Source organism: Pelodiscus sinensis, unplaced genomic scaffold, assembly GCF_049634645.1.
Source record: "Pelodiscus sinensis isolate JC-2024 unplaced genomic scaffold, ASM4963464v1 ctg35, whole genome shotgun sequence".
NCBI classification, from domain to species: Eukaryota; Metazoa; Chordata; order Testudines; family Trionychidae; genus Pelodiscus; species Pelodiscus sinensis.
The window spans coordinates 3,414,019-3,426,093 of record NW_027465908.1 but is presented as its reverse complement, the minus strand read 5'-3'; the positions used below and the strand labels follow the sequence as shown (position 1 = coordinate 3,426,093).

The 12,075-nt window shown below is 44.0% G+C and overlaps 1 protein-coding gene across 1 annotated transcript in view; it reads left to right on the top strand.

Moving 5' to 3' along the window:
* Window positions 1-12,075, top strand: part of LOC142818179 (protein Aster-B-like) — a 335,181-nt gene that overhangs the window by 69,984 nt on the left and 253,122 nt on the right. Inside the window, exon 2 of the mRNA XM_075916427.1 lies at window positions 8,871-9,327. The gene's annotated coding sequence lies outside the window, so the exon portion shown is untranslated. The remainder of the gene's footprint in view (window positions 1-8,870; window positions 9,328-12,075) is intronic.

Sequence of the window (12,075 nt, the reverse complement as noted above, 5' to 3'; positions counted from 1 at the left end):
AGTGTTCTTAAAATGAACAACATACACCTAGTCATCCTCAGAGATGGCTATAACACGAGTATATGGCAGAATGCAGGTAAAACAGAGCAGGAGACATACAGTTCTCTTTCGAGGAATTCAGTCACAAATTTAATCATTTTTTTTTAACAAGCGTCATCAGCAAGGAAGCATGTCCTCTGGAACAGTGTCTGAAGCATGAAGGGGCATATTAATGTTTAGCGTATTTGGCATGTAAATACCTTGCAATGCCAGCTACAAAAGTGCCACGTGAACAGCAGTTCTCACTTTCAGGTGACATTGTAAATAAAAAGCGGGCAGCAATATCTCCTGTAGATGTAATCAAACTGGTTTGTCTTAATGGTTGGTTGAACAAAGAAATGTGACTAAGTGGACTTGTAGGCCCTAAAGTTTTACATAGTTTTTTTTTTAATGCAGTGATGTAACAAAAAAATTACTTCATTTTTACAAGTGAAGGTGCATGATAATGATAATGAAATTACACTAAACACGTATGAGATTAATTGAAAAATACTATATCTTTTGCTTATCATTTTACAGTGCAAATATTTGTAATAATATGAGGTGAGCACTGTACCCTTTGTATTCAGTGATGCAACTGAAATAAAAATATTTGAAAATGTAGAAAAAGTTCAGAAATATTGTGTCCATTTCAACTGTCATTCTATTATTTAACAGCACGATTAATTCACATGATTAGCTCAAAAGAATTAAGAGAGTAATTGACAGTCCTACTTTAGTCTCATGTAAGAAACTCAGTCGGGCCAAAAGAAGCTCAAAAGGGTCACAGAGCTATAGCACACTGCTTGTGAAAAGTGGAGTGAAACAACCAAATGGGGAGTGGGGAGAGACCTAAAGAGGGATTTTTTTTTCATGTTTTCTTTGCATAATGGAAATTTTCACAAATGAATTACTCTCTCTTTCCACAGCTGAGTTCCAGGTTTTCTCCTGTTTTGCTTCTTGGGCTATAGCTTATTGAAGTTGACGTGTGTTTCTGGTACTCAGTTGTTCATTATCTATTTGACTCATTCCTGTTACAAGTTGACATTGAAGAAAGTAGGGAATCAACAGTGGGATGCTGTAGCTCATTGACAAAAACTCTTTTGTGACTGTTTGTTGTGATTAAGTAATTGTCACCAAGAAGAGCCAATCAGGGAACAGAAACAATGCCATGTGGTTTACGTGGCCAATTAAAACTGACTATCCCAGCTTTAATTTTGAATGTCAAGTATGGAATCCTTCCAGAGCACTGCTTGCATATGAATTTGTCCATGAATTATTCATGAGAAATCTCTGAGTAGTTATGAATATTGAAGGAATTCATCAAAGCAGTTTCCCAACAATTTGCAATTAGAGAAGAGGCTCAGTTAACTAGAGACATCCCTCTGCTGTGAACTGTCTGCTTTTAGTTTCAAGCATAGGAAAAAGAATGCAGGTGGGAAAAGGAACAGTTGTCCAAGGGAAAGACCACAATCTGACAAAATCACTTGTGGACCAGAGCATCTTTCTAAATCCTTTCTCATTTGCCAGAGAGCTGTGTTTTCAATCCATTTATCCCTTTGGCTAGAATGGCCCACTGGCAGAAACCTAAGTAAGGAGGGAGAATGGAGCAAAGGAGGGTTTGGGTTGACTATTGAGGAAGAGAGCTGGACACACATGCCAGCCCGCCTTGCGGGGCTCCAGAGCTGTCCTTGGCAGTTAGGTTTTAAAAAGTGCTCATAGTGACAGCAAAGAGAGCATGGAGTTGGGTCCGTCCATCCTGCGAGAAGAAGTGGCAGATGCTATTAAGAAAATGAAGCACGAGGAAACACCAGGGCTACATCTAGACTGGCAAGTTTTTCAGCAAAAGTAACTACTTTTGCGGAAAAACTTGCCAGCTGTCTACACTGGCCACTTGAATTTGCGCAAGAACACTGACGATCTAATGTAAGATTGTCAGTGTTCTTGTGGAAATACTATGATGCTCCTGCTCGGGAAAAAGCCCTCTAGCACAAATGCTTTTGCGCAAGAGGGGCAGTGTAGACAGGTAAAAACTGTTTTGCGCAAAAAAGCCCCGATGGCGAAAATGGCGATCGGGGCTTTCTTGTGCAAAACCGCGTCTAGATTGGCACGGACACTTTTCCGCAAATAGTGCTTTTGCGCAAAAGCATCCGTGCCAATCTAGACGCTCTTTTCTGCAAATGCTTTTAACGGAAAAACTTTTCCATTAAAAGCATTTGCGGAAAATCATGCCTGTCTAGATGCAGCCCAGGGGTAGAGAATGTGTCTGCAGAATTGTTAAAAGCAATTAATGGACATGGTACTTGTCTGTTGTAGAAAATTTGTAATGATGTATGGATGATTAGAAGATTAGAAATTGGTTGGAAGATAGCATATTTTTCTGCCCTATCAAAGCAAAAAGACCTAATAGAATGTAGTAACTATCATGCCATCACCCTGATATTGCATGGGAGCAAAGTTCTGCTCCGAGTAATCCAAGATGGCATGAAACAAAGGATAACACAGAACTACCACCACAACAAGCTAGCTTCAGAGAGGGCTGAGATACCCATGATCAGAAAGTGAATATCTGCCATCAGAACTGAAAAATACAGGGTATAGTCAATTAGGTGCTTCACTGAATGCTCACAAGCATTTGATACCATTTGACACAGCCATCTTTGGAAGATATTGGCACAACACTTTTTGCTACAGCCACTGTTCTAATGCAAAAAAATTCTGATCTATAAAAAAGCTCATCACCTAATAAACCATCTTGTTAATCTTTAAAGTGCTACATTGTCCTGTTTTTTGTTTCAGCTAGACCAGACTAACACGGCTACATTTCTATCACTATTGAAGAATTTGATGTGAGAATAAACAATTATTCCTGAATGTGGACAAGCAGTATTGTCAGTAGATTAATTTCAATTATCTGGGATTATATACATCCAAACAAAGAAGCTGTTCAAAAGAAATCAGAATAAAGGCTAGGTAGGGATGGCTTGTTCAGCTATGGCTTATCTTAGAAAGGTTGGAAAAAAGTGGCATCTTGAAGGGTACAATGATGTGACTGGTTTAGAAAAAAATTGTTTTGTTTATAGTGCTGCTGACAAGAAAATTCAAGCACCTGAAATGTGATACCGGCAAAGACTTTTGCGTATCCTCTGCTTGATAGAGGAGGAAGACAAATGACCATGTTAGGAATATTATTGGAGAGAAGCAGACTCAGCTGTTGGAAATTGGTAGACTCAAACTTATGTACTTTGGTCCCACTGGGCATAAAGAGGGAAAAAGCCTTGTGAAAGTTCTGTGGCAGGAATGATGTGAAGGGTCATTCTAAGGGGACAAAAAGTGAGGAGAGGGCTGGCTGGTGTGTGGCAGATGAATGGAAAGTCAGTTGTCGAGGGCTCAAAGTGAGTGATGGATTGAGAAGATTTCTGAACATTCTGTTACGATGTTACCAATATTCAGACATGAGCAAGTGCACTTAGGGAACAAAAGAGGTGGACCAGATGACTTGACATGACTAGATGGCCTTGTGTTGTCTTGGTGTTGAATGAGGTAGCTGGAATATAGAAGTTGCTAAGTTTCCATGTGGGTTTGTTGTTGGCTATAAAATAACCAATTTTTTCTTTCCCTATTGGTTGGATTTCTCTCCAGATTATTTGGGGGATGGGGGAAGGGGAATGCCTTGCTGCATTTCCTGTCAGAATTAACAAGCCAAACTGCAGCTGCCTTCATGATTTTCTGGCCTTCTTATAAATGAATAGGGACCCCCTCCGCTCTATCCCGCCCACTGAATTTTGGCATTTGGGATTGTAAAACATGAGCCACAGAAGGATTCCTGCCTGCAAAAAAGCCAGTTGTGGTTGTGAATGATTGCAATGTCATTGTACAGCATGTAGCACCCACCTGCTTCTCCGCTTCAGTTTGGGACAGACATGGACATGCAGTCTTAGCTGATTGTGTGTGAAATGAAGCAAAATCATAGGTTGACTGCAGAGAGCTGAGCATCCAGCATAAAATGAACAAAGGGCTAGAAGACAGGAAGCCTTGAATTCTAATTCCAGCTGTGCCACTGGCTGAGTCTACGGCCTTGGGCAAGTCAGTAGTCTCTCTGTGCCTTTCTTTGCCCCATCTGTAAAATGGCGATGATATTCATCTTCCTCTGTGGTTTTTTGAGATCTGTCATAGTGATTTGCAAACATAGCGCTCTGTAGAACTGCTAAATATAACTGTTAGAATGTACTTGCTGGCGATAGCTGGCTTTTTGCCTGCCTGGGAAATAGTGTTATGTTACCAATTGGAACCTCTCCAGCTACAGTTCTTGAGTCAGAAATAGAATATCTGCTGGCAAAATGAGTTGCACATTCCTAGTGGACATTTTTTTAGAGGCAATAATTAGGCAGCTATCTTTCACATGCTGCATTACCTTCCTCTCTAGCTGACCTCTATCAACTATTTCTCTCCCTTGATAGTCATAAGAACACTAGAACTGGAAGGGACCTCGAGAGGTCATCAAGTCCAGTCCCCTGCCCTCATGGCAGGACCCAGTACCTGTCTAGATCATCCACGATAGATGTCTGTCTGACTGCTTTTAAATCTCTCCAGTGATGGAGATTCCACAACCTCCCCAGGCAATTTATTCCAGTGTTTAACCACCCTGACGGTTGGGAAGTTTTTCCTAATGTCTAACCTAAACCTCCCTTGCTGCAATTTAAGCCCATTGCTTCTTGTCCTAGCCTAGGAGACCAAGGAGAACAATTTTTCTCCTTCCTCTTTGTAACACCATTTTAGAAACTTTGAAAAAATGGTACCTCTGCTGCAATCCCGTTGACAGGGCCAGATTAAGATGTGTTGAGGTCCTAAGCTATGTCAAGCTTAAGAGGCCCCATAGCATTGCCAAAAAATGTGTATTCTTCTAACAGAACGGACAGTGAAAATAGAAATAATAAACTTTTATATTTCAGAATATATTGACTAGAACAGTGGTCCCCAACCTTTTGGGGGTGCCGGGCACCTAGGGGCGGGGCCACTCACACGCTGGGCACCCTGGGGCGGGGCTGCACCCATACGCCGCATGCCCGGTGCTGGCGCCACTCATGCGCCGCACTGCCAGGGCCGGCGCTGCTCCTGTGCTGCACGCCCAGGGGTGGGGCTGCCCATACGCCACATGCCCAGGGCCGGTGCCAATCCTGTGCTGCGTTCCTGGGGCAGGGACGCCCATATGCCACGCACCCGGGGCCGGAACAGCCCATGCGCTGCATGCCCAGGGCCGGGGCCGCTCCTGTGCCGCATGCCCAGGGGCAGGGACACCCATACGCTGCGCACCTGGGGCTGGGGCTGGTGCCGCTCCTGTGCTGCGTGCCCAGGGGCCGGCACAGCCCATATGCTGCATGTCCGGGACCGGCACAGCCCTTGCGCCGTGCACCCAGGGGCCAGCTCCGCCCACACGCCAGGGGGCAGGGCCAGCCCCGATCACTCGGCGGGTGCACAGAAATGGCCTGGTGGGGCCATGGCACCCGCGGGCACCACATTTTGGACCACTGGACTAGAAGGACTGTGGATGAGGAAGAAGAGACCCTCCTGCCCTTTCCAAGGTGAAATGCACCCAGTTCCCTTTTCTAGCAAGATAAAGAACTACCATCACCTGGTGACTGGAGTCTCTGGGCATGGCTGAATGCGGGGAGGCTTGTATCAAGGACACACAGTATAGAACAGGTAGAAAGAGTGTCAGAAAAGTGGGATACATTGATATTGTATCTGATGTCAGCCACACATCTGAAGTAATGTTCCTCTGACCACAGTCGATTTGTGGTACACTCACTTTGGTTCTGAAAGAAAATGTTCCTGAGGTAATGTGCGCAGCTTTTTATTTCAGAGGCAGACTTAAATCACCAGATCTTCTAGCCAAAATGCAAGGGCACGGCTTTATGCCAACTGTATCCCTGTACGTGGAAAGGAAAGAAGACTCTAATGAAGCGTTCCTCTTCCCTGTGGGTAGACGGAAGGTGCAGAAGTGCGCTCTGATTGCTGGGGCCTCCACTGTTGAGGGGGAAAATAGTGAATTCAATTTTGGTTAGATTTTATTTTTACCCCATGTGGAGAGTCAGCACTTTCTCAGTAGACACGGAATAATCAGATACTGATTTGTGGGGAACTCTGAAATCCCTGACAGAGTTTATTCCTTTTATATCTCACTCAGGTAGTGGACATTGATCTGGGAAAATCCAGGGAATCACAGTGTGTAGCAGCAAAGTGTTTTGGGGGGTTGAAGAAGAGCAGTAATGGCACAGCGATCTCAGTCTTGTTTCTTGGGCTGGCAAAGAACGACTGCTAGTCAACACAGGATGAGCAGTGTAACTGATGTAACTTTGTCCTCTCCATAGGCGTCCTTCACTGATCTCAGTGAGTCTCACAAATATTCATTAATGAATGAAACTTTGGAATAGCTCTTGGAGTTAGGTAAATCACAGGCACATTTCACAGACTGAGAGAGGTTGATACTTGGCTGAGGCTGGATTTCACAGTGACTCAGTGGCAAATAGAAGTGGGGTGTCCTTGCTCTAAGGATGAAGGGGGCTGACATGAGTAGATCTGATAGAAGGGGTGTGCCAGTTTGGGGAATCTACGTACACTGTATGAATTTTGATCGATTTTCTATTTATAGCTGTAACCCACTGGGTGTATCAAATCCGCCATTTGCCAACGGGGGCAATGTCATGTATATCCCACCCCAGGTATAGAATATAGAAGAAGTAAAAAGTCTATTTTCTGCCGGACATGTCACTTTCTGATGACAAAGAACCGGAGAAGAAAATAAGGAAGCGCTGATGTTCAATGCAAAGATGATTCTGGAAGTTAGAGAAAACACGTGTAGGTTGGCGTTAGCAATAGTGGAGATGCTAGAGACAGTTAGAGACAGAAGAATAGGGTATTTTAGACTATTTTATCTGCTGTTCCTAATTGCTTAGGACTGTCAGAACTCCACTTAAACATCACATGGGAATTGTTGCTTGCCTTATGATGTCTTTTACAGTGTTGTTTGAAGGCCAGCTTATGGGCAGGCCAGCTCTAACATAATAGAAAGGGATTTGCTAGCACAAGTGGGGACATATTTTCCTGCAAGTAAGCCTTATGTATCTTGCTATCCATCCTAGGTGTTTCTCTGGCTCTCACTGCTGTAGAATCTGAGCACCTTAGCATCTGCAATAGCTTCATCTTCACAGCACTGCTGCGAAGTAGAGAGGCACTGTTATCCCCATTTAATACAGAACCCATCTTTGTCTCGGATTCCTAAATGCTTTGCCCAAAGTCACTCAAGCAGTGTGGGTCAGAGAAGTGACTTGAACCTCACTTCTCCCAAGCACTAGATTAGTGCCCTGACCACTGGATTGTCTGTCTTAAGCCTTCATGCCCAGACCCAGTCTTTATTCTTAGAAAGTTAAATATTTTGAATTTTAGAGAGGGCATATCTCCTAGCAAAATGTAGCGAAAATGTCAGTCTGGGATGCTGATTCCCTCTCTGGTGTGAAATTATTGAACATTTCAAGATCTGTATGTGCCAAGAAATGTGAAAAAAGTGGTTGAAACTAATGAGCTGCAAATGGGAAGTGTGCAAAGACCTTCACCTGCAGGAGACAGGAATGGGAAACAATTGGTTCCTGTTTCTCAGCCGCAGAGCAGAGAGAGTGCTCAGTTGTAGATGTGGTTCTTGCGCAGCTGCTTTTCCAGAGCGTTTATTAAAACCCCCACACTGATGTCAGATGTGTCGTCCTTTTCCCCTTAGGAAGCCGGCCTGGGCGAGATTTCTCAGTGCCGGGGACAAGCGTGTGAAACTGGTTCCTCTCTCCACATTGGACTCAGCCATTGAGACATGAACGGGTTGGGGGCTAGATTGTGGGGCAGCGTCTCAATGGGTTATCAATGAAAAACATCTGTTGTCACATCTGTTTGGAACAAGTAGCAGCATCAAACCTCTAAAAACCTCACGATCCTTAGCAAACCCCCTCCAAACCACTTTTCAGTGTTGCAGAGCCACTTAATGACCCCAACCAGAATGGAGCCCTCTTGTGCCTGGCGCTGTACAGACCCATGAGAAAGGTCTGAGCTGAGAGTTCCAAAGGCAGCCAACTTAACATTTATGGGATTTTCTCCCAGGAAGCTTTTGAAAATCATAGAATCATAGGAGGTCATCAAGTCCCATCTCCTGCCCAAGGCAGGACCAACCCCAATTAAACCAACCCAGCCAGGGCTTTGTCAAACCAAGACTTAAAAACCTTTAGGGATGGAGATTCCACCACAGTCCACAGCCTATAAATGAAGGCACGGAGCAGCAGGAAGGTAAACAGACAGGTAGAGTGATTGGAGACGGAGGATAGGATACCAGGAATACGAGCTTTTTTGGCAGATAAGTGTGCGCAATTTGTGGGTAAGGAGATGGTTTGATGCTAGAAATAACAGAATTCCCATTAATCTGCTCTATCCCCATACAAGCACCCTGTTCATGCACCTGTCATCTTACCATCAGCCTTTCCATTGCTTGCAAGCAATAAACCTGCTCCCCCCCCCCCCCAGTCAGTATATTTTGGCAGCAAATAAGAAAACTCCCCAACCTTTCCCAAACCCATTTGTTAAATGAAGCAAATGTGGTAAACACCGAAACGGCTCCATAACTGGCTCCAACCACCTTCTCCTTCCCACACCCCAGAGTGCTAGATACAAATGATTCAGCTGTGTTAAACGTCCCCGTTCAAATCACAGCCTCTCATTCGAGTGCTGTCCGCGTTGGCTGTAAGTTTGCACAGCGGAGCTGTTAAAAGCCCCCCCAGTGTCTGTCTCATTTCTTCAAATTCTCTTTATTTTCTCAGGTTACATTTCAAACCCTCCACCAGCTGGGAGAGGAGCTTTCCAGCCAGCTGAGCTGCGAGGATGCACCGGGAAGCACAAGGGACTGAAGATCTCCGCCAGAGAGAGGAGCGCCTGCCTGTCAGCCAGCGGAGGGTTAACGAAACAAACTGCTCTTGTGCAGGCAGAGTATGTTCTTGGCAGTGAGTGGTGGTCTGTGTTAGTGTGTGCGAGCAGGAGCGCGGAACCGCTTGTTTCCGTTCACCAGCTGGCAGAGGGAGTGTCAAAGCTCAGGTTCCAGTGTCGGGCTGCAGGGAAGGACCCCCCTCATTGCCACACCACATCGCCTCTGGATGGGGTCCTCTCCCCCTTTGCAGGGTGGGATTTGACCGGGAGATGCTGCCGTGAGGAGTTCGCAGCTGCAGCTTTGCCCAGACCTCCCTCTGCTGAATGAATGAGTGCCTTTCAGAGCAGACCCAGGTAAGACTCTCGGGATTACTTTCAAATCCTTCCAGTCAGCCTCCTGAAAACAGCCTGGGCCAAATCCTGCCCTGCTGTAACTCTGCTGCCGTCTGTGGGCACGACAACAGGGATTGGATTTGCTCCGTTGTCTCAAAGCCAGGCAGATAACTTGCCAGGCTGGTCTCCTGGAGTGAGAAAAGTAGAGCTTGTTTTGCTGGTAATCTGTGACACTGTTTGCTCTGAAGCATCCTTGTGGTGGAGTTTTATTGCCTTATACACTGCATATGGATCATCAAAGTTACAGCAAGTGAACAGTAAAGCTATTAACATGGACTGTAGAAAAGGTGGTGATGGGAAAGATCTGCTGGTATTTTTGGAGGAGCTGGGGGGTTTCTTCTCATCTGCTCTGATAATCCAGTGTTTGTGATAGGGCCCCTGTTAACATGCTCCACGTAATATAATGATGGAACATGTATGTGCAACGTGCTACATATTCATGTACTAGCATATCTCCAAACACAGCATATTTAGCAGAGTTCTTAGACACAGCAAAACACTGCCTCCATGTATTTGCTTGAATTTAAAAACTGAGCTTTCCTCCCGGTGCTCTCACCTTTTGCAATTTTGCCCATCGAACACAAGTATTCAGCGTGGAGACTCAGGGATTTGCCGTGTAAGTGGTATTCTTAATAATATGGGACAGGGCACCACTTGATGCAGCAGGGTGATAAGTTAGACAAACCCTCTTACAGAAGCCTGGGCACAGAAGCAATTAACGAGACAAAACAATCTGACCACCCCTTTCATAACTAATTCTGTGCACGTGCATGTAATTACTTTGCATTTTTGGCAGTGATGAGATCAACAAATTAACCTAGTAAATAACAACGATCATGGCATATTTTATGACGAGGTGTATTATTTAACATGGTTGATGCCAGTACCCTGACACAGAATCAATTCAATAAGATAAAGAAGTACAGTATGTGAGCAGACATTCATGAATCTGTATGAATGTGACAAAAGGAGACTAAACTTAACCACTGCACTCAGTGGATGATAAAATGTACAGCAGTCTAATTTTATGATGCCTGTGGAATGATGCCTGTGGAAAAGGGCCCATGTGGCTCAGGGATTTCAGAAAACCTTAAATCATTTTTTCCAAGACCGCTTGTTAGAGCTGTTTGAAATTTTCTGCATTTCAAGTGTTTTGACCAAAATTTGAAGCAACATTTTGAATTGTGATTGGAAAAAGGAAGAAATGTTGATCAAATTTCCACAAAAAATTCCAGTTTTAAGCAGTATAGAATGCGGGCAAGAATTCAAATTTTGAAGTTTTGAATGAAAAAATGTATTAAATTTCAAATTTTGTAGGAAAAAAGATAAAAATAAAAGAATAACTTTTTTATGAAATGTTCTGGTTTTGATCTCTTCTCTCCTAATAGCTTCCATTCCATCAGAGATGCTATGGATGCTTCAAATCCTGCTTCTGATCATAAGAATTGCAGTCATCCAATCAGAGCAGGGAGAATATCCATGTGACTTTTGTGACTAGTCATGGCTAACTGACTCATCTTATATTTGATGTATCACATATATTTGAATCTCTTTTTACTGGCAACCCTGAGAAACAAGGCATGTCAAATTAAAGATTTTACTGGGCCAGGGAGGGTGCTGTGGAGTCTGGGCGTGAGGGGTTGGGAGCGAGGTGCTTACCTGACACCGTGCACACATGGCTCCATGCTTCCCGCTGCTCCCAGACACAGTCCCCCAGCACCATGAGAGTGGTGGGGAAAAGCCTCAGGGTCTGTCCAGTTGGGGAGGCTGAGAAATGCCACTTCCTCCTCCTCCTCTCCTCTCTACCATGCATGGAGGTTTAATGTACTAAACAGCCCACCAAACAATTTGCAAGGAACAGAGAAAGTTTTAAAAAATCTTGGCGTTAATAAGATGAAATAGGGATTGTAATGTTAACCTTCTGTGACCTAACATTTCCCAAAAAGAGAAAGAGGATAAATTCAACAGGTAAACAATTGCTGTGAGATTATTTGCTCCGTTCTTTAACATTTTATATACTACATATAACCAGAATGGCTGTTCAGACATCATGTGGATCTCATTTTAATTGAAACAAAGCAAAGTTTTGAAGCGTTTAGATTTATGGTTTCTCATTCTTTGTTTTTGCTCATGTTTCTTACAGCTACAAATGGATAAAACAGGGACTTGATCTTGCAAACCCAGGAGTGATTTAAGTCTGGGGTCCCATTAAACCTATTTATTCCTTTTCTGCACTGCAAAATGCAGAACAGAGACTGGGGTAGTTGAGTAGTTTCATTTTTGGCCCAGCCATAGAAAGAGCATGCTGCTTTCTCTTCCATATTGATTTCTTCTCTAAATGTACAAATTTCTCAACCATTAGAATTAGTTGGTAATTTCAATCCATTCCCAGGAGCTGAGAGGTCTGGTAGGATCAAGGGATCTTAACTGGCTTGTGAGTGCCAGAAAGAAATACAATCACTAATAATGCCTAGCTCTTACATAGTGGTTTTCATCAGTTGATCTTGGAGCCCTTCTCAATTTTAATGCAGAGCACTACATAATGGATGATGCTTAAAAGACTATGCAGGTGCCAGAGGCACCCAGTTTGGATTAGGGATGTAAAATCCTGTTTAACTGGCTAACTGGTTAAACATATTGTTTAACTGGTTAACCGATTAAAGGGGGAGAGCATCCCCCCTGCCTGCCACTGGGCTGAAATCCCCCCCC